This window comes from Branchiostoma lanceolatum, chromosome 16 (genome assembly GCF_035083965.1).
Source record: "Branchiostoma lanceolatum isolate klBraLanc5 chromosome 16, klBraLanc5.hap2, whole genome shotgun sequence".
In the NCBI taxonomy this organism is placed as follows: Eukaryota; Metazoa; Chordata; class Leptocardii; order Amphioxiformes; family Branchiostomatidae; genus Branchiostoma; species Branchiostoma lanceolatum.
This window is the reverse complement of record NC_089737.1, coordinates 10,146,756-10,169,430: the sequence shown is the minus strand read 5'-3', so window position 1 is coordinate 10,169,430 and position 22,675 is coordinate 10,146,756. Positions and strand designations below refer to the sequence as shown.

Genomic DNA, 22,675 nt, shown 5'->3' with positions numbered 1-22,675 from the left:
CTTGGAATTACCCACTGAAGTCAGTGAACCCTTACTACAAACCCATCTATGGGCAACGCTAATGAAAATTACGTCTACATTCAATCCAAATAAGGGTAATCAGTCAAAGCTAATTCTGTGCAATGATCCTTATCTTACATTGTTAACCTGCGCTGATCATCTATGTCAGAGGTCGAGAAAACAAGATCTGTAAATGCAAACGAATAGAACTTTCTTAATGAAATCACCGTATGAATTATCAAATTTTAAGAGAAAAAGGCCTGCCAATAGGTCGCACTCTGAAGTCCCATGTTTATGTAGAATAACACATATCTGCAAACGCTATCCAAGGTCGTCCGACAAGATAAAAAAGAAGATGCTTATAAGTCAAACCCAAAAAGCGTAGATTGTATTCCGTAGTAGTTTTTAGAATAGCCGTGTGTTGTACTTGACAACATTGCTAACTCGCACTATCTGTACAGTATACTATTTTGGTTTCACCAGCGTACCACCCAACCGTTCTCGGCACTTAAGTGGTACGTTCTCTGCTTTCTGAAATCTGTAATGTCTTCTCAGGCGACAGCTGCAGGCCTTTTCTAGGGAAGAAATCCAGCCCCTTGCTATAATATCTTCTAGATAATCAACCATTGCTAAAATTTGTGGCGCATTTTTCCATTACACATACTGCCACAAAAAAGCAAGACCATTGCTTGTCCAGAAAGTTCTACTGCAACAAAAAGTTCTACTGCAATGCCAAAGATAGCCGCAGGGAAGCCTAAACTTGACCTTGACCTTTGTCTCACGAGAAGACCTACTCACAAGTACAATAGCATTACGTTTCATCAAACTGTCATTGATTTGTGTTGACCATAAATATCAATATACACAAGCAGACGGACATTCACACGTAGAGAAACACAGACGGATACAATACCTCCGTTTTTCATGGAGGTAACGAGTCTGGCACAAAGTACATGAAATCTGAATTCGACCGTTAGACATATGATCATGAGTGTCTCTGACACTTTAATGCTTTGTGATACAGGAATCATGGCGTTGAGCATGCATCAAGCAGCAAAAAAAATCAATGCACAAAAATATCCTGAATGATTCCCCGTCCCAACAGAAATGGCGTGTAGCCAATCCCAACTCTCTACGCACCACCCGCTTTTAGATTTTTCATCCGTTAATGCTTTTGGTCATTTTTACAACTTCCCAAGCTGAAATTTACAATATTACATATGTGACTGACAGGAATTCGATGCGTAAGCCCTTTATACATCCATAGATACGCAGGACATTGGCAGGAAACACATTTCATAACAGCTAAAGGTAATACTAATCAATACGGTTAAGCATTCGATTGTTCTGGTAAATAAACACATATATTTCCTTAATTTTATCCTAGCTTTTGGATACGGTTTACAATGCGATGCCACCCCTAAGCTACAGATCTACTTTTGCATACTGAGTAACAAAATACACAATAGGAAAAAAACGTAAAACATCAAACTAGTGCATTATCAAATACCTAGTTCATTGCTAGCATTTAGATTTTTACGTATTGCCAATGGTCTATCCAAGAAGAGACTCAATTGCCCCACAATTTAAAGCCTCCAATGATCAGTTACCCTTTATAGGCGCCTCCTCGGTTTTATTGATCTGTAAGATCATGTGGCATCTGCTAGAGGCACAATATAAATCTGGTTTTGCAATATTGATAACATTGGTTCCATAGATGTGCATCAAGAATGCAATTGATTTTTATCAATGTCTTTATCTTTTTGTTTGTTTCTTATCAATCCATGAACGTATAGACGTTTGAATTTAGCAACACGTTTTTATCATGCCGACTATATAACGGTATAATTGGCCTTTCTACCAATACGATTAACCGAACCTTTCACATATTTAACAAATCTCTACGTTCACCAATTATTAAGATATCTAATGATGGCCAACGATGAAGCAGACCAACGATGAAGCTATGTGTATCCATTCAATTAACTGAACCTTGACATATTCAGCGATATCTCTAGGTCTGACCAACAATGAAGGGCCATCTAAGCTAAATTTAACTATCAACTGTTAATTGCAGTAAATGTACATAACTCTATATGTCATGTGCTCTTTATCATTAAGATTTCTTGACGGTCTTGTTTATGCCTCGTAAAGTAGACGGATATTGGACAGAAGACAGCTTTATTAAGGTTATTATCCGCTTCAGGAGATTCAACCTTCTACGTGTAGCAAGATGCCCTCAGGTTGGGCGTCCCGGATTTTTTAATCACCGTGAAATCGCCTGTTTTTCTATAGTTTACCACGTGCTGGGAAGGCAGAATGCTATTGAAGTCGTTTTAGGTTCATTCACCTTTTTCTACATTCAGCGCCAACGTTTTGTAAACAGCGCAACGCTGAAAAATGCTGAAAAATCAAATGCTGATTCCATTCCATTGGCTAATTGTTGCCCATTCGAAAATGTTCTAGGTTTTATTTTTGAATATATACAATGGCATTAGTATTATTACCTCAGTAAAGGTATTATGTTAAGTTTGTCTGGGTTTGCTTGCTAAGTGTGTGTTTGAAGTTATTGGAATATTGTAGATTGGCAGCAGTTAGGGGGATTATGGCGTAACAATTGCGATGGAAGTAAGTTGACTTGGCCTTCTTGGTTCAAAACTGTATAAGGTGGAAAATACATAGACAGGCTTAGGGAGAAACTCGCAACAATGAATAAAATAATGAAATTCACTAGAGCTCTGGATTTTTCATAGAGGACTTTCTTAGGAAACGCTCCTTTTTCAACACACCAATGAATCTGTTGTATGTAGAATGGAATCCAATAACAACACTACTAGCGCGTATCTTATGCTATGAAATTGATAGTATCTATTGCAAATTTATAGGAAGCCGTTTGAATTGGAGTGTGGGGTTTTATTTTTGTTTCACCGGTTTAAACTAGATTCCAGTCAAATCCGGTTAAAACGGGATCGATTCAGCTACAACTGCACTAAGGTCCGATCACAGTGATTCACAACATTAGCCATATCACAAAATAACTCGTGGTTGAAGCCACATATAGTACAATGTGATTGATTTCATCAATATCGTAGCTTTGTTTAGTAACCATTGCTACAGGGCCTTCAAATAATGAATCTGTCTATTGCTAAAGCTGTTTTTCTTTGTATCACTTGTTTATTTATCTTTCACAAGAAGTTACCTGCTTCTTGAAATTAACCATGACTGGCGTATAAGTCGGTCGAACGTACACTGCCCCGAGCTCATATTAATCAATACTTCTTATACATGGGAAACAATCCAGTAAATCAATATATTATCTCAGGAATCATATTCCGTATTGATTTCCTTGGAATGAAAATTAAAGTAGCGATGCGCTTCCAACAGAACGCGATAAGTTAACGATCAGAGGCCGATAACAACTTTAAGATTGATGACACAATCTTTATTAAATAAGAAACGGTCTTCCTTACTTCCTATTTGGAATAACGGATAGGATAAATATCGGACACCGAGCAGGATTGCTTTCTAAGAGGAATGAAATAGGCTATACCGTAAATGCATTTAAGTTTGCGTGGTCTTTATTACTCGCTAAGGCGAAAATGGAGTGTTCGCGGTGGTTTAAAGTTTGCGGCAGTGCTAAAGTTACTTGCAGCTACAGCATTGGATAATAATATTTGCGGTGGCTTTAAGTTTGTGGTGAAACGGTTGCCACGAAAACCGCGAAAATTTCTGCATGTACAGTTTTCTTGGGAGAAAATTAACCATCCCTACACCGAGACGGGGGCTGATACCGACTTCCGGTCAACTTTGACCCCTTGCTGACGTCACATTTCCGATCAGTTTACGTGATATATGCTTCGGGTCATTTAAACTTGTACAGCTATATGCATCTTATGTTGTTTGTAAGTTTGATTTGATCGAAAGCTATATGTTTCTTTTCGTCATTCTGCACTTCAACTTTGTTATACTTATTTGTGATTTCGAAATGTGGGCCGTTTGTAAAACTGAACAGGTCCATCGTGTCACTTCACATGATTGCACAGCTTGATTGCACATGCGTTCATTGTTCTTTATGCTTCCCAAGTGCACGTTAAACCTGTACCGAAAGCCATCAAGAAAATCAAACAGCTAATAAATGCCAACCATTCCAGCCCAAAATAGCAGTCTAGAATATTACTTGGATTAGAATAACCAGCGGTGCTGAATTAAATGTACCCTGGTCCATATTTTTTTTTTCTTAATGCTTTGCTCCATGTTGACCTTGTTTGTATGGTAATTTGCTCTTAGCACACACGTTGATCCAGTTATTCTGACGACAATAACAGTGTTTAACATAAAAAGAATTACCATAATGCAACCATGGGTGCTTCGGGCTACTCATCTCAATATTGTTGATGAACATATTGACCTGTTTGTTGTTGGTTTTTTTTGCTCTTAGAACACTTGGTAATACCCTGCTGATACTGATACTAACATTTGGGCCAAAATGGCAATGTAACGTATAACTACAATCTGCCTAAAAGGAGACTTAGGTGCTGCAAGCTACCAATCACGATAGTTTTAATGTTTTGCTACATATTTACCTGGGATTTTTGTTTTTATTTGCTTTAAAACACTTTGTAATTTACTGCCGGTTCAGATTAAAATAGCTATGTAATGCATCAACGGGATTAACACATCAAGCACAGAGGGGCTACGAGCTACCCTTGCCAATATTCTTAATGTTTTGTAACATATTGACCTGTTTTTTTATGGTTATCTCGTCTTAAGAACTGAAGAATTCACTGCCTACAACATTCGGACCCAAATTTCAGGATAAAATATTACTGAGATTAACCTAACACAAAGCAGAGGTGCTTCAAGCTACCATTGCCGATAGCCTTAATGTTTTCTTGCATATTGACCTGGGATTGTTATGGTCGACCGGCCATTTGCAACAAAAGAAAACACGATAAGAATTATTACTGGGATTAACATAGCATTTACAGAAGTGCTGCAATACACCCGTGCCAACAGTCATACCGTTTGTTTTATATCGACCTGGGATTTTTATAGTTATTTTCTTTTAAAACACTTTGTGATTCACGTTTGGACCAAAATGTCAGTAAAAGATATTTCTGGTAATAACCGTGCACAAAGTAGGAGTGCTGCAAGCTAGCCTGGCCGATAGTCCTAATGTTTTGTAACATATTAACATGGGCTTTTTATCGTTATTTGCTCTGAAAACCCTTCGTAATCCAGTGTCGATACAACACTAACGTCCGTACCAAAATAGCAGTGCAAAATATTACTGGGATTTACACAACACACACAGGAGTGATTCAAGCTCCCCTTGCCTATAGTTTTTTTATGTTCTGTTACATATTGACGGGGAATTTTTATGGTTATTTGCTCTTAAAACACTTTGTAATTCACTACCGATAAAATTCAGGATGAAAAATTACTGGGATAAACATAGAACAAAGCAGAGGTGCTGCAAGCTACCCTTGCCGATACTCTTAATGTTTTGTTGTATATTGACCTGGGATTTTATCGCTATTTGCGCTTAGAACACTTTGTAATTCACAACCTGTCGTAGAGCCACATTTCAAGGGGATCAGATATAGACCTGGATTCAAGGACATCCAATGGTGGCGCTTTGGGCATCACGTGACGCATGATCAATGCACATACCGCCGTAACTTGACGCGTAGCCGCACGGCGTTTCTGAGGAGCCCCGATTACTGCTTAGCAAGACTGCTTCCTTGGATTCGTCACTTTGAAGTAGAATCGTACATGTGTTGTGGGCAATGTTCATCACTTCTGTTTGATCCTACTGGTAAGCATCATCGGAACCCACCCAGAGGGCAGAAGCGCTTCTTCAAAAGAGCTGGGTTTTGATTTCTTTGCGAGGCGTCGTAAAAGATTCTTGCCTGTACCGTACTGGTTATTCTCTCCACGGGTTTGCAGCCCGGTCGGCTGCAAGATGAGGAAGGCTGTCCTAGGTATGTTCTCAATTTCCTTTTCCATTTCCTCACTGGCACCAAACTCATCTTCCTACAAGAGATTTTTAAAGAGGCGTAGATGGCACGTTGTACATCAAATCGTTTCGAAGCGTGAATGATTTTGTCCTTGGAGCGATCCAGTGTCTTTAGAATTCCAATCATGAACATGGCTCTTTTGATCACCCGATTCCTAGTATTAGTCTTTCTAACTGCAATTCAAGCTGCAACGATCTAGATGCCCTTGAGGTTCTAATTTGCGTTTAATTCCATGTGCCTTGCAGTTGTAATATCAGCGAAATTGTTGGTACCGATAGTTGTCAAGTGCTAGTTTGGTAGAACGGTCACTCTCTCTCTTTTGCAACGCAACCTGTGCAATCGATATCTAAATCTTGTGTAGCGAGTGATTACATTCATGACCTCGGCAACAGAACGTCAGTGGTGATATGGTCTACAAATTACCGCTAAGCTGGGCATTATCATATTTCCCAATATCGTATATGATTTAGCGTTAGGAAAAGAATAGGCAACAATTTTGATTTTACAACGGTGAAGGTTAGATATCCAGGTAATAGTATACGCAAGGTAAGCAACTTGATAAATTTCGGAAACGGTCGGTTGTTTCAGGTAATATCCACTACCTTTCGTCGTTTAAAGGCATCACTGAAAACAGGCAATCTAAATGTATCTTCGCTCACTCAGCATTGACAAAATGCAAGATATCTATTAACAATACCAATAGTGCTGAATACAGTGGATCATCATCAAAGCGGAAATTGGTGGTGCAACTCGAAGTCAATTAGAACAGAAAAGACATCACTCCATATTAGCTCTAATCAATAAGTGGATGCACCCCTTTCCCTACTATGTTCTCCATTATCTTGATAAAAGATCATATCCGTGACTGGGGCTTTTATGAGCTTTTGCTGATGAATTTTGACTTTTGCATCGTTTTTCAGCCGTTACACCCACAATTAGTTATATTTCTCTGATCATATGATGTATCATAACGCATTGAACGTTTTCAACATAGAAGATATCAGCCAAAAGCTTAGAACTTTAGCCATTATCCACCATTGCATTGTCTCTGCACAGGGTCGAATAATAAAATAAAAAAAATATCTAACCAGATCTTTCCATTAGTCTTTTTCCTAAATCCCATTGGTGTTGCAGCATCCTATCCTGAATCGAACGCAAATTGATTATAGATTTCATCATTTTGAAGCTACGAATTCTAAAAACGTTAAGTAAAATCAACAAGAAATGAAGCTCAAATACGACCTTGAATTTATTATTGGTTTGTGGTTCTTGAACAGATATGGTAGAAAGGTGAGTCTTCCCATCTGCCAATCAAATAACGTGTTGCTCTGCGGGGCCATCGTTCACTGTCTGACTAAACTCATCATTGAGAGGATTCCATTGATTGGTTGGTTGGTCTGCTGAACCAATTATGAAGGCTGCAGAGGATGAGCAAAGGCACAGGAAAAGCCATATGTAATTTCTCACTAAGTCGTAAATATTTCTATTAGTGAAAGAATAAGATAGCGGGGCGCTATCTGATTTTGTCTGTATTCGGTAAAGCTATCGTCTAGTAAAGATTTGTCTATTACTGAAAGAAATAAGATGGATGGATGCTGTCTGATTTTTTTTTTTTTTGATTTAGTAGAGTTGACAATTATGAAAATAGCTTTGAAGAAAGGGGATATAATAACTATCTCAATTATCACGTTTTCTGATCTAACTTTCTTTCAGAAACTAGATCAATGTGACGAATAATCATGTCTTATACTTTGTCTTATCTGCAATCAATTATTGAGAAATCCGAAGGCATCAGCCCAGAACACTATACAAAAAGTGTGTTGGATAACAGTACACATTTTCAAGTACAAGCATATTTTAGGGACAGGTGCAAATGAAAATGTTACTGACTTATATCCTCAATCAGTTCCTTGGAAGTCAAAGGTATTGATTCAATTCAGTTTATTTGTTTTCGGCTGTATGAAGACATACAGTCGGGCTTCACAACTAGTCGATGGCTATTACAAGAGGCGATTGCTCTTTGCTTTGAGATTAGAGGGTGTAAGGAAAAATAATATACAGAAAATTTGTTAGGTAATAGCCTTTAAACTATATCTTTCAGGACAGACTATAAAGGAAAATGTTCTCAGCCTTATGCGCTCTGATAGTAGGTGTTAGGCGAATTGAAATACAGAAAATGTGTTGTATAACAATTCGGTGTGTGGTTGCAACTTTTGCTCTGAAGTGGAAAAAATGCACAATGATTTCGTACTCATCAATTCATTATTATAGAATAGAAGAAAAAATGCTGACAAAACGCAATCCCAGAACAGTTTTAATATCCTGCCTCCTGAAGCGTACACGGTTCCTGTTACGTTTCATTTGACATTGCCACTATTCGTCTTATTACCCAACGCCCTCACGGAAAGCCGTCACGTTATTCTACCCATAATACACAATAACGATGTTTAATCCCGTGGACCAACTAACTTGCAATGTTTGGAAGGCCAGATCACATGTAGGCTTAACGTAATCAAGAGCTTATAACCATTATATCTTCGTTCGCCGACATTTCATCGATCAGAGCACAGAGAAGGAGACCCTTGTGGGCAGTTTCGTACATTCCTTAATCTAGCGGGGTTAAGGTTGTGATAGTATTCGCAAAATATTGATCAGACGTTGCCATGGACTGATGGAGGTTATCAATCGGTAAGTCCCCGGCTGCAAGGGAAATAATTATATCTAGGAGGGACAATCCTTTGGAACTTCAATAGAAAGACAAAAGTGAAACGTTTAGAATATAGGACTTAACGTTACTTTAAACTGCCAATCACAAAGCAATTTAGGCAAGCAGGATATGTACAATAAGATGCATAAGGCCGCTGATTTTGAGTTGCAGGTAATATATCACGAAGGCTAGCACATACACACAAAGACACACTCACAAAAAACAAACAAACACACACATATATTCACAGACACAGTTGTTGATTTCGTTTATTTCATTTGAAAATATGAATATAAATGTAAATACAAATATCGGCGAAAAGTCAAATCCAAAATTGTAGATTAAAAACATTATATTAGTGTCCATATATCCATGTCATCATCGTTTTGATTTTGTTATATTTAATTGTTTCATTTGTATTTAGTCTTCTGGTAACGGATTGCAATGAACGTATAAACATTACAAATATAAAGATGTAAAATCCACTTCGGTTGACGTTGAGCATGCAAGGCGGTGTGTTTCCAGGATTTGAAGCAGTCAAAAAGTCACCAATGTAACATATGACATGCACAGCATGAAAGTGCACATCAATCAACGGCAGCACACGGACCCAATGGGAAAACCGTGTTCTGTAATGGCGCTTGCCCCAGGGAGTACCATCGCCACGAGAATCATCATCAAAGGCACGAACTGTCATTGTCGGTGCCACTAACATGCCAGAACGAGCGCCACGAGAACGTTGGTCTTAAATCACACGTAAAGTATACGTAAAATATATTTTTAGGAAAATCGCAATCTTTGCGCATGCTTTAAGGATTACAGATTTGATTTCGTGTAGTGACTGAAACAAATCGAGTTGGTTGATGTGTGGAGGATGAGGGGTTAGACCTCACACACGCATATATACGTAAAGTATATTTACAGGAAAATCGTAACCTTTGCGCATGCTTTAAGGATTTAACGGATAAAATTCCGTGCAGTAAACTGAAACAAATCGAGTAGGTCGATGTGTGGAAGATGAGGGGTTAGATCTCGCACACTTGTGTAAGGGGGTGTCAAGTGATAACATTACCCACGGGTACCATTAAGAAGAGCTGAAATAATGCTTCACACTTCGCAGAACATGTAGGCTAACGGAGCATGTTTATGAAAAGCCATCACCGTGGATCTCCTTCTTTTCACGCATAATCTGTGAGCGTTAGACCGCGGATGTCATGATGTCACGATGATGTCACGGTTTTATGAAGACATTAAGGGAAAGAGGGGCCTGTCAACACATATTCTTACTATATATGGGAACGTTAAGCCCCAGAAATTCGTAGGTAATTCGGGTAACTGACAACGTTCTGCTTCTACGCGGTTGTCCAGAGCCTTTGAAAGTATACCTCATTTTATTAGAATAGTCAAAAGTCACGTGTTTCCATCGTTTTCATTTAATGTCTTTTTTTTTCTTTTTTTTTCATAAGGTTTTCATTTAAAATCAGCAGTCAGGCAAGAAATTTCAATTAACTTATTATCAAATATATAACGAAAGAGGTAGTCCCGACCCCTCAAAAAGACCCAAAACATTGCCCAAATATGAAACATATCACTCTATATTCCAAAATTCATGATGGTATCTTCATTTTAATGTAAATCATCAGTAGGACACCCCAAACCCATAATAACCCACACAGGGCCTCTTCCATCCATTTTGCTTTTCCGATAAATCCCATCTATCTTTTAAATGACCGCAGCTGTTTGGAGCCTGCCCGCTTGATAGGTTTTATCGACAGCTTCTCTTGGCGGCAGTGATGTTTATGCGTGGCGGTATGTTCCTATAACGAGCACCCTTTACATGTACTCACCTCGTTGAAAGAAATTGATAAAGGATTTTGTTAATGAAGATAATGAAAACAATACTTTAATATAACATACATCTAGTTTGCTTGATTTCGTGCGAAAATCATATTTATCGTAAATTTCTTTTAAGCGAATGTGAGTCTGCTTTGATTACGAATAGTGAGAATTAACCAGTTATTATTCTTTGTTTCGAGATGCGGTATTTGAATCATCTAGGAAGAAGGAGAATAAGTAAAGTAACTTGCACTTTTTGTATAATCAGTATAGCATGAGCATATCTTATTGTGATTGTCAATTTCCATTGTTGCGTTTATAGAAAATGAAGTGCTAGCATCTGGTGTCAACAAGGGGTATAAACTGCTGGAACCGCACGGGTGAATGTGTAACCACAATTGAGTGCTTACGTTACATGAGTTTGATAAGGTTGCCTTCTGTCATGCTTCTAGTCTGGCAGCATTCCACGATCCTGGAGGTCCCCCTGATGTTGTAACATGTGTTCTACAATGTTTTACCCCATCAATACGTGTTTAATACATGAAAGGCTCTGGGTGAATGCCAACGTTTGCTTTCATGAGGCTCACAATATAACATCATTCATCCAAGTGCGATCCCCCTCTTGTACCATTCAAATACTGATGGATTCCCGGTGAGGTCTCTGATATAGTTCAGGACGAGATTAGATTGCATAAGGTTTCATACGGGCTCGAAAGGCGTGTTTACTCATATCATACCTATTGATGCAAATTACGAATTATGACTTGGCATTGTGCACCGTATTTAGATACTTTATGAAATACGTATCCCACCAAGATTTAGATAGGTTGCTCTATACAAAACACCTTTGTTTTTAAAAGCTTCCTCTATTTTTCTGTAAAGAAGAGAGTGATTATCATTTTGTCCTGTTTCAGACTATCATAAAGAATGTTATAAATCTTCCAAAATGATATTCGATCATTTATACCCTGTAGATTAAAAACAAAATCTTGAAAAATGTGTTCTACCTATCCCAGTATATTATTGCAATTCTGTACCCAAGTATACCTTAGTTTGCTTACACCCCTTCATAGCTCGACTTGTAGCTTCAGGTGCCATAGCGAAAATATTATCCATTACTTTCTGCACTGCCCGAACTTCAGTTCATATAGACGTTAATACATTTTCAGAAAACTCTTGTATATCTCTTACGTAAAGGGCCAAAACTTGTATATTTAGATGTCAACAGATGTCACATCCATGGGCACATCTTAATTCTATTTATCAGGAACTAAAGATTATCAAAGAAACTATTACCTTATATACCACTATCCTTTGTATAATATAATACGTAACTCTATGTTTATTACAGCACACTTAATGTTACATGTCATTTAAGTACAATGTGGTCGTGTCAGCAAAATTCTCTAAATCATTCTTTATTTTTGCATAAGATGTTCCTATGGTCATATTGATAATTCTCATGTATATATTGTCCCGTTGGCATAGTTTGTAAAATATTGTTTTCTGCCAATTGATGTCGTTAATAAACTTCAGCAAAAAGCTTGAGTGATGATGCGTATCACCGTGTTCATTTGTGTCTTTTTTGTTTCAATAAAATGAAAATAAAAAGAACGAGTTAGAATACGTAAAAGAAATAATATCACAGTGTTATTCTTAATAAGTTCCATATCTGTAAGTAAAACATTCACATTTGGACTGTGAGCTTTTAACATTTTCTGGTCTTGTTTTTCTCATTTTATCAATTGACGGTCTGCCCAATACCAGCATGCCTTTAACTGCAAATACATATATCACACGAGATAATACAATTGACATTGACAGTCTGTGAATGGCATATTAATATACATTACATGTCTCCAATTACCAGTAACTACATTATTGATTTACATTGGCTTCTAAAGTATCAGAGATGGAATAGGATGACCGACACTAACTTTCCGATGTAGTCGTATTAGGAACTCAAATGGATTTGGCTTGGATAACTTTAACTTACACTTTCTATTATGTTAAACATGTGTTTCGTATTTGAATTCTTTTAGCACTGACGTACCAAATATTTTGTGGCCATTCATATAATTCGCTATTACTGTTGCAGCAGTGATTCAGTAATCATGCCCTTGACACTCAACTTTACGATCATCTTTACGTTGGTGTTTACGTGAAACACTATCCCACAGTATCAAATGTAATTATGTATGGAACGATATCACATTCTAATACCATAAAGCCTACGACGATAGGTGTAAATTTCATTAACATTCGAAGCATAGAAAGGATGCGAAGGTTCAGAAGATATTAAGTAAGATGTGGTGTAGCTTCATGTTCAAATAGAGAAACACAATATAATGTCGGATTTGAATATATACAATGTCGTCCGTATTGCAAGACGTTTCTTTGAAATAAGGGAACCATTGACCCATTACCTTGTGAAATATATACAAAATTACAACATTTGAATAATCTTGTGTTAATGATAATCATAGTTGCATGCGATTATCGAAAAGAGAATGTATATAGGTTAAATACAGCCGCACACCTCTCTTAGCATGTCTTTGTGTCGACCTGTATCCAGCTCAATAGGGCACAAATGTAAGATAAGGTCTTGATGCATTCATTCATTCATTAATTCATCTAATCATTCATTCATAATCCCAAAATTAAAAGCATAATCAATACGATTCCGGTACTTTTACCACTTTAATCGAATAAAATTCCGTATAAGATTTCATTCAAATGTTCCGATTTGTACACGGGAAAGCGATAATCATTTGGCTGTATGATATTTTTTGAAGATGCATGTAATAAGTAGCGAATACCTTAACTGTACCCTCACATTGCACTCCCTAGGTGTCCTCGTTATCGTGAAGTACAGGTGGAAAATATAAGAACTTTTATACCTTAATCGGGACAATTTATGTACTTTTTACCAGTTAAACCGTACGAATTTGTCACATTTATTACAAATCACCATATTTCAACACGGAAGCCTGTTAACACTTAAGCTTTGTAAAATTATAGGTGTATTTCATTCCATACAGATTTTCTTTTAGTTATTATGAACAGGAACCTGATACTAATTTGGCTTAGGAAAATTGAAGGTATGTGTGGGCAGTACCAATTCCCTCATTTATACCTCTGCAACGGTATTCCCGGTCCACATTATTATTGCAAACAACGTGCGCGGGAAAAATTATAGCCTCTATACCATGATTGGTACAATTCCTTTACCTTTTATCTCTTTCATTGAAATGTTACCTTTCATACTGTCATTAAAATGCTCCTTACTATTTACGGAATAAAAGTACTACTTTGGCTTTAAGAAATTGCAGGTGTCTGTCGTCATAACCGGTTACCTTAATTCTACCCTTGCAGCTTTCCTTCTTGGTATTATCGTTATCACGAAAAAACAGATGGAAAAACGTTTTGAAAGTTGAAGACGTGGGTCATTAGTACCTGTTACCTTAATTCCATCCTTTATACGGTAATTTGTACAATTCCATAGTTTGTATACCACTCAAATCGTATCAAATTGCCCGAGTTAATACAAATGTTCCTCATTTTGCACGGAGAATTTGTACTACTTTCGATTGGCTTTTGGAAACTACTTTCATTCCACCCACATAAATATCTCATTTTCAATCTGGTCGGAAGAAAAAGCTATTTATCTGCGGAGCCATGACGGCTGAAGAGGGCTTGAAGATGATTACCTTCCCGCCAGCGTGAATAGATCGAAAGTAATGAATCAGGGCCGGACTTAGGATGATTTTACGCTGCCATGGACATGGCTTTGCGCTTAGGCCGTGAAAAAAGCATAGCAGAAAGACAACGGTAGTTTTATGATTTTTACAAAAAAAATTGAAAATTGCATGAGAAAAATGAACAAAAAACAGACCTTTAAGTCCGAAGCAAAGATAATTTCTTGGTCCCGTCTTCAGTATAACCATAATCTATTGGCTGTTGTCTCTGCAGCCAGAAGATGATGGTTATACTTGCAAACTAGCATATGGAAAATGTATAACTGAAGAAAAAAAGGCTAAACAAAAAACCTCTCAGTGGAAAATCCGAATAGTAACTATTGAATATCAAGTCAGATAAATGTCTAGTTCTTCAACCTGAGAACTCTACTTCCTGTCACTCCCGCAAGTTGTACCTTTGCAGTGACATCATCATCTCACTCAATTCCTGCCACTCCACTGACAGTGTATGCAAACACAACTAATACACGAGAACACATATAACCTGACATACCCAAAACAAAACCTCTGTACACGGAGGCATCAGCTTTTATTTCAATTCAACTTTCAGTTCAAAGTTTATTCTGAAATCAAATTGGCAGAAATACTGAAGGGTTGTACATGTACTGAAATCTGTCGGCTTTTACATACATGTGTAATGTCTACAGAAATTATCACAACTACATACAGATATCATATACATACATTAACTTTCTTTAACGTGTTCCGCGATCCGCCGCCTTGCCTTGCTAGCACCCGTAACTCCCAGAATCTTCTAGTATGCCGTAAGGGGATCTACTCTTCTGTGGTTGAGGTCTAGATCTTCCGTATAAAAATCAATTATAGATTTGTTTTCAGATATTTTGAAGTCAAAAGAAGCCTACACGAACAACGTTTCATTGATTTTTCATAATGACAGCGTTGGTTTCACTAAAGATTGCCAATTATACCATGATAAAGAATCCGCGCGGGAGAATGTTATAAACGTGAAGATAACTCCCAAAGCAACGTTATGGAGGCATTCACTATTAACAGGTAAACCCCCAGGAGTTTGCCACACACTGGCAGAAGATTAGGCTGCTAATTACATGAATACGCATGGGAATACTGCAGTTAACTCATCTCAGCGGGTTGCGTTGGCGGATGAATCTCTTGAGTCCTACACAAACCCCACAGTCTGAGAAAGAACGGTTAATAGGTCAACCCTATCGGAAAGAATCGTGAGGCAAATGCTAAAATCACCAGTTCGATATGTCAGAGGGTTCATTATGTCAGAGGGAAGTGTCACAGATGTATTTCCCATGTGGTGCATGCAATGTAATGCTGCTATCTCTGCATGCAGATTTCTCAACAAAAAAGCCCTTGCAGTTGGCAACTCGGTGCTAGGGGGCCCAAATCTATGCCACTTATTTTTAAGACCACCAATCTATCTAGTAACCAACAATGTAAGGTTATGTTCAGATCATGAGAAGAAAAAAATGAGAAGAAAAAAAACGGATATAAAGAAACGTTCAGACTATTGAAAGCTGCCAGGGGCCAAACCTGTTCTTCATTTTGCCTACGCATCGTCAGTTTACACTTCTCCAGTTAAGGTATTCACATACATGTACGTGCGAGCAGGCCCAGACACACCCTGTCGAAAGAATGATCTTCTTGGAGAAAGTAATTATCTTCTTCAACCAGCGGTGTATAGCATTAATTCTATGATCCACACACGTGCAAATCCGTTATGAAAGGATGCTTGTTCAATTACGCATGATTAATGTTTTTCACAAGTAATTATTGGGATGACTACGTTTACTTGCCTTTCGGATATCCTTTTAATACAGTTTCCAATCTAAATTTCATACAGGGATTCAAAGTGGCAGCAGTAGATATCGGATAAAATGTTATAAATGAGAAATCCTTTTAGCGTGTCATGTTTCATTACGAAGGCATATCTTCTTCGCAAATACATTCGTTAGATTTAATTGTTGACTGCATCTACTTGCCTTCTCGGTATATCTTTCAATGCAGCTTTTTTATAATCTAATTTATATACAAGAAATTGAAGTGACAACACTATAAATCGGGTAAAATGCAATAAATGAGAAATCCGGCCCTTTAGCATGTCATGTTTCATTACAGAGGCATATCTTGCGCAAATACATTCGTTACATATAATTTGTTGAATGCCTTTACTTGCCATCAGGGTGTATCTTTTAATGCGGCTTTTTAACAATCTAATATTCATACAATATATCGGGTAAAATGCAACAAATGAGGAGTCTCTTTAGCGTGTCATGTATAATTACCAAGGTGTGTTTTCTGCACATATACATTCGTCAGACATAATTTGTTGAATGCCGTAACTTACATTCCGGGTATTTCTTTAAATTCGGTTAACATTGTAATTTCCATACAAGGTTTCAAAGTAACAGCACTATAATTAAGATAAAATTAAACAAATCGGAAAATTCCCTCTGTGCAATCGTTAGATATAATCTGTTGAATACCTTAACTTACCATCCAGATATTTCTTTCAATGCAGTTTACAATCTTATTTCCGTACAAGGAATCAAAGTTACAGCACTAGAAGTCGGATAACACACAGCACATGTAAACTTTCCTCAAGCGTCCTGCATGATTACGGAGGAGTATTACCTGCGGAAATACATTCGTTAGCTAAATGTGTCAAGGGAATACTACAGTAAACACGTATTAGTTTTCCTTTTGGTATTCAAACCCTGCAGTCGACTTTGATGAAAGTTATTACTGAATGTCTAGAGCTTCACAATGTCCATGATAGTTAGGCGCAACATAATGATAACCAAATTAACGATGCAACGAATAAAGAGACATCGCATTGCTTCAGAAGAGGTCAAGGTTCCCTAATTACATGTCTGTGCACTTTCAATTTGAACTTAGTAATTTCACTTAAATGTGCCTCCTTAAATCATAACTCGGTAACCTTTTTGATACATGTGTAACTCTCCAAGGCAGTTTTAACTTGTGCACCCGTTGAATTAATGAATCATTTCGTCCCAACTGTAACCATTTCTAAACGATAGCCGTATCTAGGGAGCAGCACATTGTAAAGAAATGATGGCTGTTCGAGATAGTTATCTCCATTGTGGGCACACTAAAAGGTTGGGACTAGTCCCGACGCTCGTTTGATTAGCAGTAGACACGAAGTAAAGTCGTTACACCGATGATTTTGAAGATCTAAAGGACTTCCTCGGATGCTTAATGGTACACACATGTGGTGTACAAGCAATTAGGACTTTGACTAATACCTCGCTTTCTTAGCAGTAAGTGCTCATGGAAGGCTCAAATGCGTCTTATAACAAGTATCCAGGGACAGATACCCTCTGCTTTTAGAATGAAAGATGACACGCTTGTGCTCCACTGTTTAATTCAAATGACTTCTGAGGGAGTGAGATCTAAATAACTATACATCAGTATAACTTCGATGCAACACACCAGTTTCGTAAGCACACGTTGTGGCAGCAGCTGGTTTAAGTACACTGAACGATCTGTCACACTTTACATTTCCATATCTAACTGTAACTGTAAGCCAACACACAGTACTGGGTGGCAACGAGCTCCATCGCCTACGATAACCCATAGCTATGGCTTCTAAACCGTGCCTGGTTGGCTGTTCTCGTAAAATAGGTTGGCATATGAAACTTTCTTGATGACAAGGTTAACGATTAAAACTACCTTACAAAAATAAAATAGATCTGTCTTCTTCAGATTGAATATGCCTCTACGAAAAGAATTTACAGAAGGAAGCAAGGTACTAAGATTGCAAATTAACATCAAGGCAGTTGACACTTATGATCATAAGATATCCAGGGACAATTGCAACATAAAATTGTATATACAAAAAGTTAATACAGAAAGTGCAAGAAAATAATGGTAAAAAATGACCGATCAACTCTACTAAAAACTACAACAGAACACAATCTAAGCTGTTTGGTTTGACTTCTTTTTACTTTCAGTTATGCCTGAGCTGAAAAACGTTATGGATATTGATGACGAAAAGACTTACATGTTAAGTAGGTCAATAATTTAGGAACTTGTGCGTTGCATCAGATGACATTATTGATAAAAATACATAATTCTCTTTAAGACACATTACCCTCTCAAAGGTTTCAGTTTTGTCATCAGAATCTGACGCACTTTTACTTGCGTCCCCGTTTTGACCAAGCAGTGTTATGAATCTTCTCAAAAGTAAGATGTCGCCGATGGGCTATCATGTATAAAATATGTATGCTTAAAATTGTAATCTTAGAAATAGCTGCCGGGTGGTCATCTGCTGCCTTGCTCTGGTACATGGTGATTATTTGCAGGAAGTTGATAAATCTAACCTGGTTACCAGACCAATGTACATTTAGGCCCCGGTGTTGTCACAGTAATTTCATCCCTGTACAGATCTTACGCCCAAAGGGACGAAATGAATGGGGCCAATTATCTGGAACACCGGATGTCATCAGCAAAAATATTCGGAGTGCGCTGAATCACTTAGGCGGTGGATAATTCTTTTAGTGCCGATGAGACATGGCCCAGGCCACCGATGGTCATGTTAACCAGGCTACTGGCTCCATAACCAGCATCAAGATCTAACGTCCACTGCTTACTCACTCACAACCAAAACCATTAAATATCTATTTCATTCTAACCTTTTAGTTTCCTTTTTACAACACAACACAAAACGTAGCATCTTTGGCAAACATAATGGGTTGCTGATATAGAGATAAAATATGCTGTGTCAATGAGGCAACTTAACAGCAGAGTGCTAATGCATCTCCAAAGCGGCACCCGGCCAGACAGTTTTCGGGAACGAAGAGTGTGACTTAAAGGACAACAAAACGTAGAACAAATTGGGTCACATTTCCAAAGCGGCACCCGGCCAGACAGTTTTCAGGAACGAAAAGTGTGACTTGAAGGACAACAAAACGTAGAACAATGTTCATGAGAACAATTTGTGAATAATTCTTGATATACATATACACATTTTTTTGTCGTTCCTTCAAACAGCCTCTCCATGCCCCGGGATGAATATATGATTTCAGCAGAACTTGACCCCAGTTGCAGGTAGGTAAAGTACGGCCCATTATCTTCAATTTTTCATCTTTCCCAAGTCCCTGGACACCTACTAATGCCAGGAAAATGTCATTGTGGGAGTTTCCGGACTGCCATGACAGCAAAATCACTTGATGGATGGGACAGTTAACCGTCCTAAGTTGAGAGACCAATCAACGCAATCTCCTGATGACAATCAGGATAGATTTGGCTTAACTTAAAGCGAATTAGATCTGGGTAGATTGATTCGTTCATCCTATAATCTAATCATGAAGGGACACAATTTGTGAGGATGAAAAACTGACCTGTCACTTTGTCCTGAAGGTGACAATTAACGTTTCTCCCACGGGGTTAAAAACCAGAAGTCAAGCATCAATCAGCATTGGTTGAGTGAAACAGTTTATGGATGGAAAGTGCACTATGCATGGCATTTGATTAAGAGCTATGTCACAGTATGACGTATTTGATTCCTTTATAACTACGCGTCTTTTGGCACATGAAAATTTAACCCAATATATTATTTCATTTTGGTTAAGGAGCACAGAATAACTATTTGTGGTGTAACGGCGCCCAATTGGACAAACTTTCAACAGAAAACTTAACATTATCAAAATAAAGGTTACATGTTGTCTATTTAGTAGTCTGCATTAAATATTTCATTCAAACTGAGCTCATTCATTATTTTAAAAAACAGTTTTCGAAGTAAAAAAAACTCATCGAAAGCTTCGACTAAATCGCCCAGTCATCTTCAGCTGTATGCAATAATTATTCTCGACACTCGGCTTTATGCACTTGTGATGTCCTAAACGGCTGGAAGGTTTTTCAAAGTCTGTATCGGCCCCCTTCCCCGTCAAGAAGTTGCTCTTATTCAGATTGACGTTGGTATTTAATGTATTTCATTCTTTGTATGTGTACGTACAGGGCTGTTTCGTTGAGCTAAAACGGCGCTTATACAGAATCTCTCTGCTGTACAAAACTTTTTAGTAGTGGGTACACGTGGCTATGGATAAAGTTAGGCTTTTCAGTTGATGTCTTCAGCCTAAAGTCCTTCCCCTCCATCGACCCATTTCCTAGTGCACATAGACGTCATGGTGTCCTTCACAAATTGAGTTGAAAGAAGATTGACAGACGAGTGAATTGGCTGTAATGACGTTGCTCGTCAGCGGAAGAGGCCCGGGTTGATGGAACAGGGCAAGGGGGAGGAGGGAGGACAGCTCTTACATCAATCATAATTGTAGGGTCTAGTGCTGGAGTCACTAATGGTGATCCGTGTGACCCTTTCCTGCCCGAAAAGGGCTAGGAGCGGAAATTGTAGTACAAGTGATGAATTCTCTGTCTCACTTTTGTTAACTTTGAAGTATGTACGTCTGGCGTTGTTCTTGGACAGATTTGGCAATGTACATTCAACAAAATAACCTCTGAAACTTAAATTTAATCCATCATATATTCTTTGCTACTTAAAAATTGTAGCATTATGTATAATTTAAATTTTCATTTATTGTCCTTCACAATGATACTCATTTTGCTATGTTCACACGTTCAGGGCCTAGGGGTGGAGCTAATTGGGGGCCGTGTAGTTTGTGACAAAAAAAATGACAAAATTTCTCTCGACTACATGTCCTTTGTTTTTTACATTGATTATTGAGTTATTCGTTATATCATTGGGAAGCTTGCATGTCTTCCATTAGATACTCTTACCGATGTATCCTAGAAAGGGCTATGGTATATATGCTTGCAGTTGGTGTCTGTAGACGTTAATGATCTTACAGGCAATAGATTCTATTTTTCTTGTTGTCTTAAAAGCTTTGCATTAATCGTGTTTATCAACGCAAGTAACCTCAATTGAATACTCCATGTACCTACTAACTGCTGTAATGAGAATGCCATATATGCAGCCGATGCCTTCAGACGAAAATGTTCTTACAAGCTTTAAATTTACAACTTTGGCACCTCTACTTAATGTCTTTGTTCTCCGACGGATATCTGAAGAATATCAAAGAGACATCAACGCACGCAACCTGACATTGAATACTACATGTATCCAAGCGTTTTGATATAAATGACATACAATAAGCTAAAAGCCTTTTACTAGTACTACATATTCATCAACATTGCAACATGGCAATGCAGCATTACTGATACCGGGTGCCATCTAACATACATAATTCCAGCATTCGTCCATGACCCTGGCTTAAGGTTTACAAATAATAAGCACAATAATACATTAGAATATTATATAGAGAGTAGATCAAACGATATCAACTCCACAAAAATTCTACACAATGCACACATACAACAGGCCATCTTCATAATTACATAAACCGGTTATATATTGCATATTACTTAAATAATATGACTTTGGCATAAGTCGCAATAACGTGGAAATCTCACTCACTTACTTAGGCCTACTGCCTATAAGTGAACATCTACCAACTTGAAGGTAATGATGGGAGTTGGGTATGTACTAGTAGTCCTTATACTACATTTGGATCAATTTCTGCAATTAAAACATGACTGTTGATGTCTTAATGGCGGTGATTGCATTGAGTGCACTCCCCCTGATAATTGGTGCCGCGCTATCGCAAAAAGGTCACCCCCAAAAATGAGCCTCAGAGGAAGCTGTTGATGTTGCAAATTTGCCTATTTTGTCATTACCTTCTATACAGCGTGCAGATGCTAGGTAAATTATTTTCAATTATGCCTGTGATGAAAAATGTCATGAATATAGAATAAGAAAAGTACCCCTAAAACAGGTCAACCAGTTATTGACTTCGGCGCGTGACGTAAAATGAAATCATTGGTATAAATATGTAATTCACTTTAAGACATGTTACACTGTCAAATGTTTCCGTGTTGTCAGCAGAAGTTGATGCCCTATTCGCGTGTGTTCCCGTTTTGGCAACGCTGTGTGATTAATCTTCGGATGCATGAAGTAACTGAGGCGTTCACTGAAAAAGGTCATACGTTAGAGTTTGACAAAATACCATGTTCTGTCTTTTCTCATACATTAAACATTGCTGGAAGGGAACTATATTTTTCATAAAGGGTTGAAGAATCTCGTGCCTCGGCGAAATATATAGAGTTTTTTGTATGTCTTGTTTAATAGTTGTTCTTAAATCATACGAATCCATCTAACAATATGGTAACATGACTAACACACACACACCGAAAACTATACCTCAGTGCACGTAGGTGATGAACTAGGTTCAAGATGAGCGAATTTCGAAGGGGCGACAATTGCGAGAAGCAATAAACTTGTCACTCAAGTCCAATATAACCGCCGTATCTTTCAAGCTCAGCTTTATATA

The 22,675-nt window shown here is 37.9% G+C and overlaps 1 protein-coding gene across 1 annotated transcript in view; it reads left to right on the top strand.

The window, feature by feature from the left end:
* The first annotated feature begins 5,687 nt into the window (after positions 1 to 5,687).
* LOC136422022 (neuronal acetylcholine receptor subunit alpha-10-like) overlaps positions 5,688 to 22,675 on the top strand; it is a 33,036-nt gene continuing 16,048 nt past the window's right edge. Inside the window, exon 1 of the mRNA XM_066409633.1 lies at positions 5,688 to 5,984. The gene's annotated coding sequence lies outside the window, so the exon portion shown is untranslated. The remainder of the gene's footprint in view (positions 5,985 to 22,675) is intronic.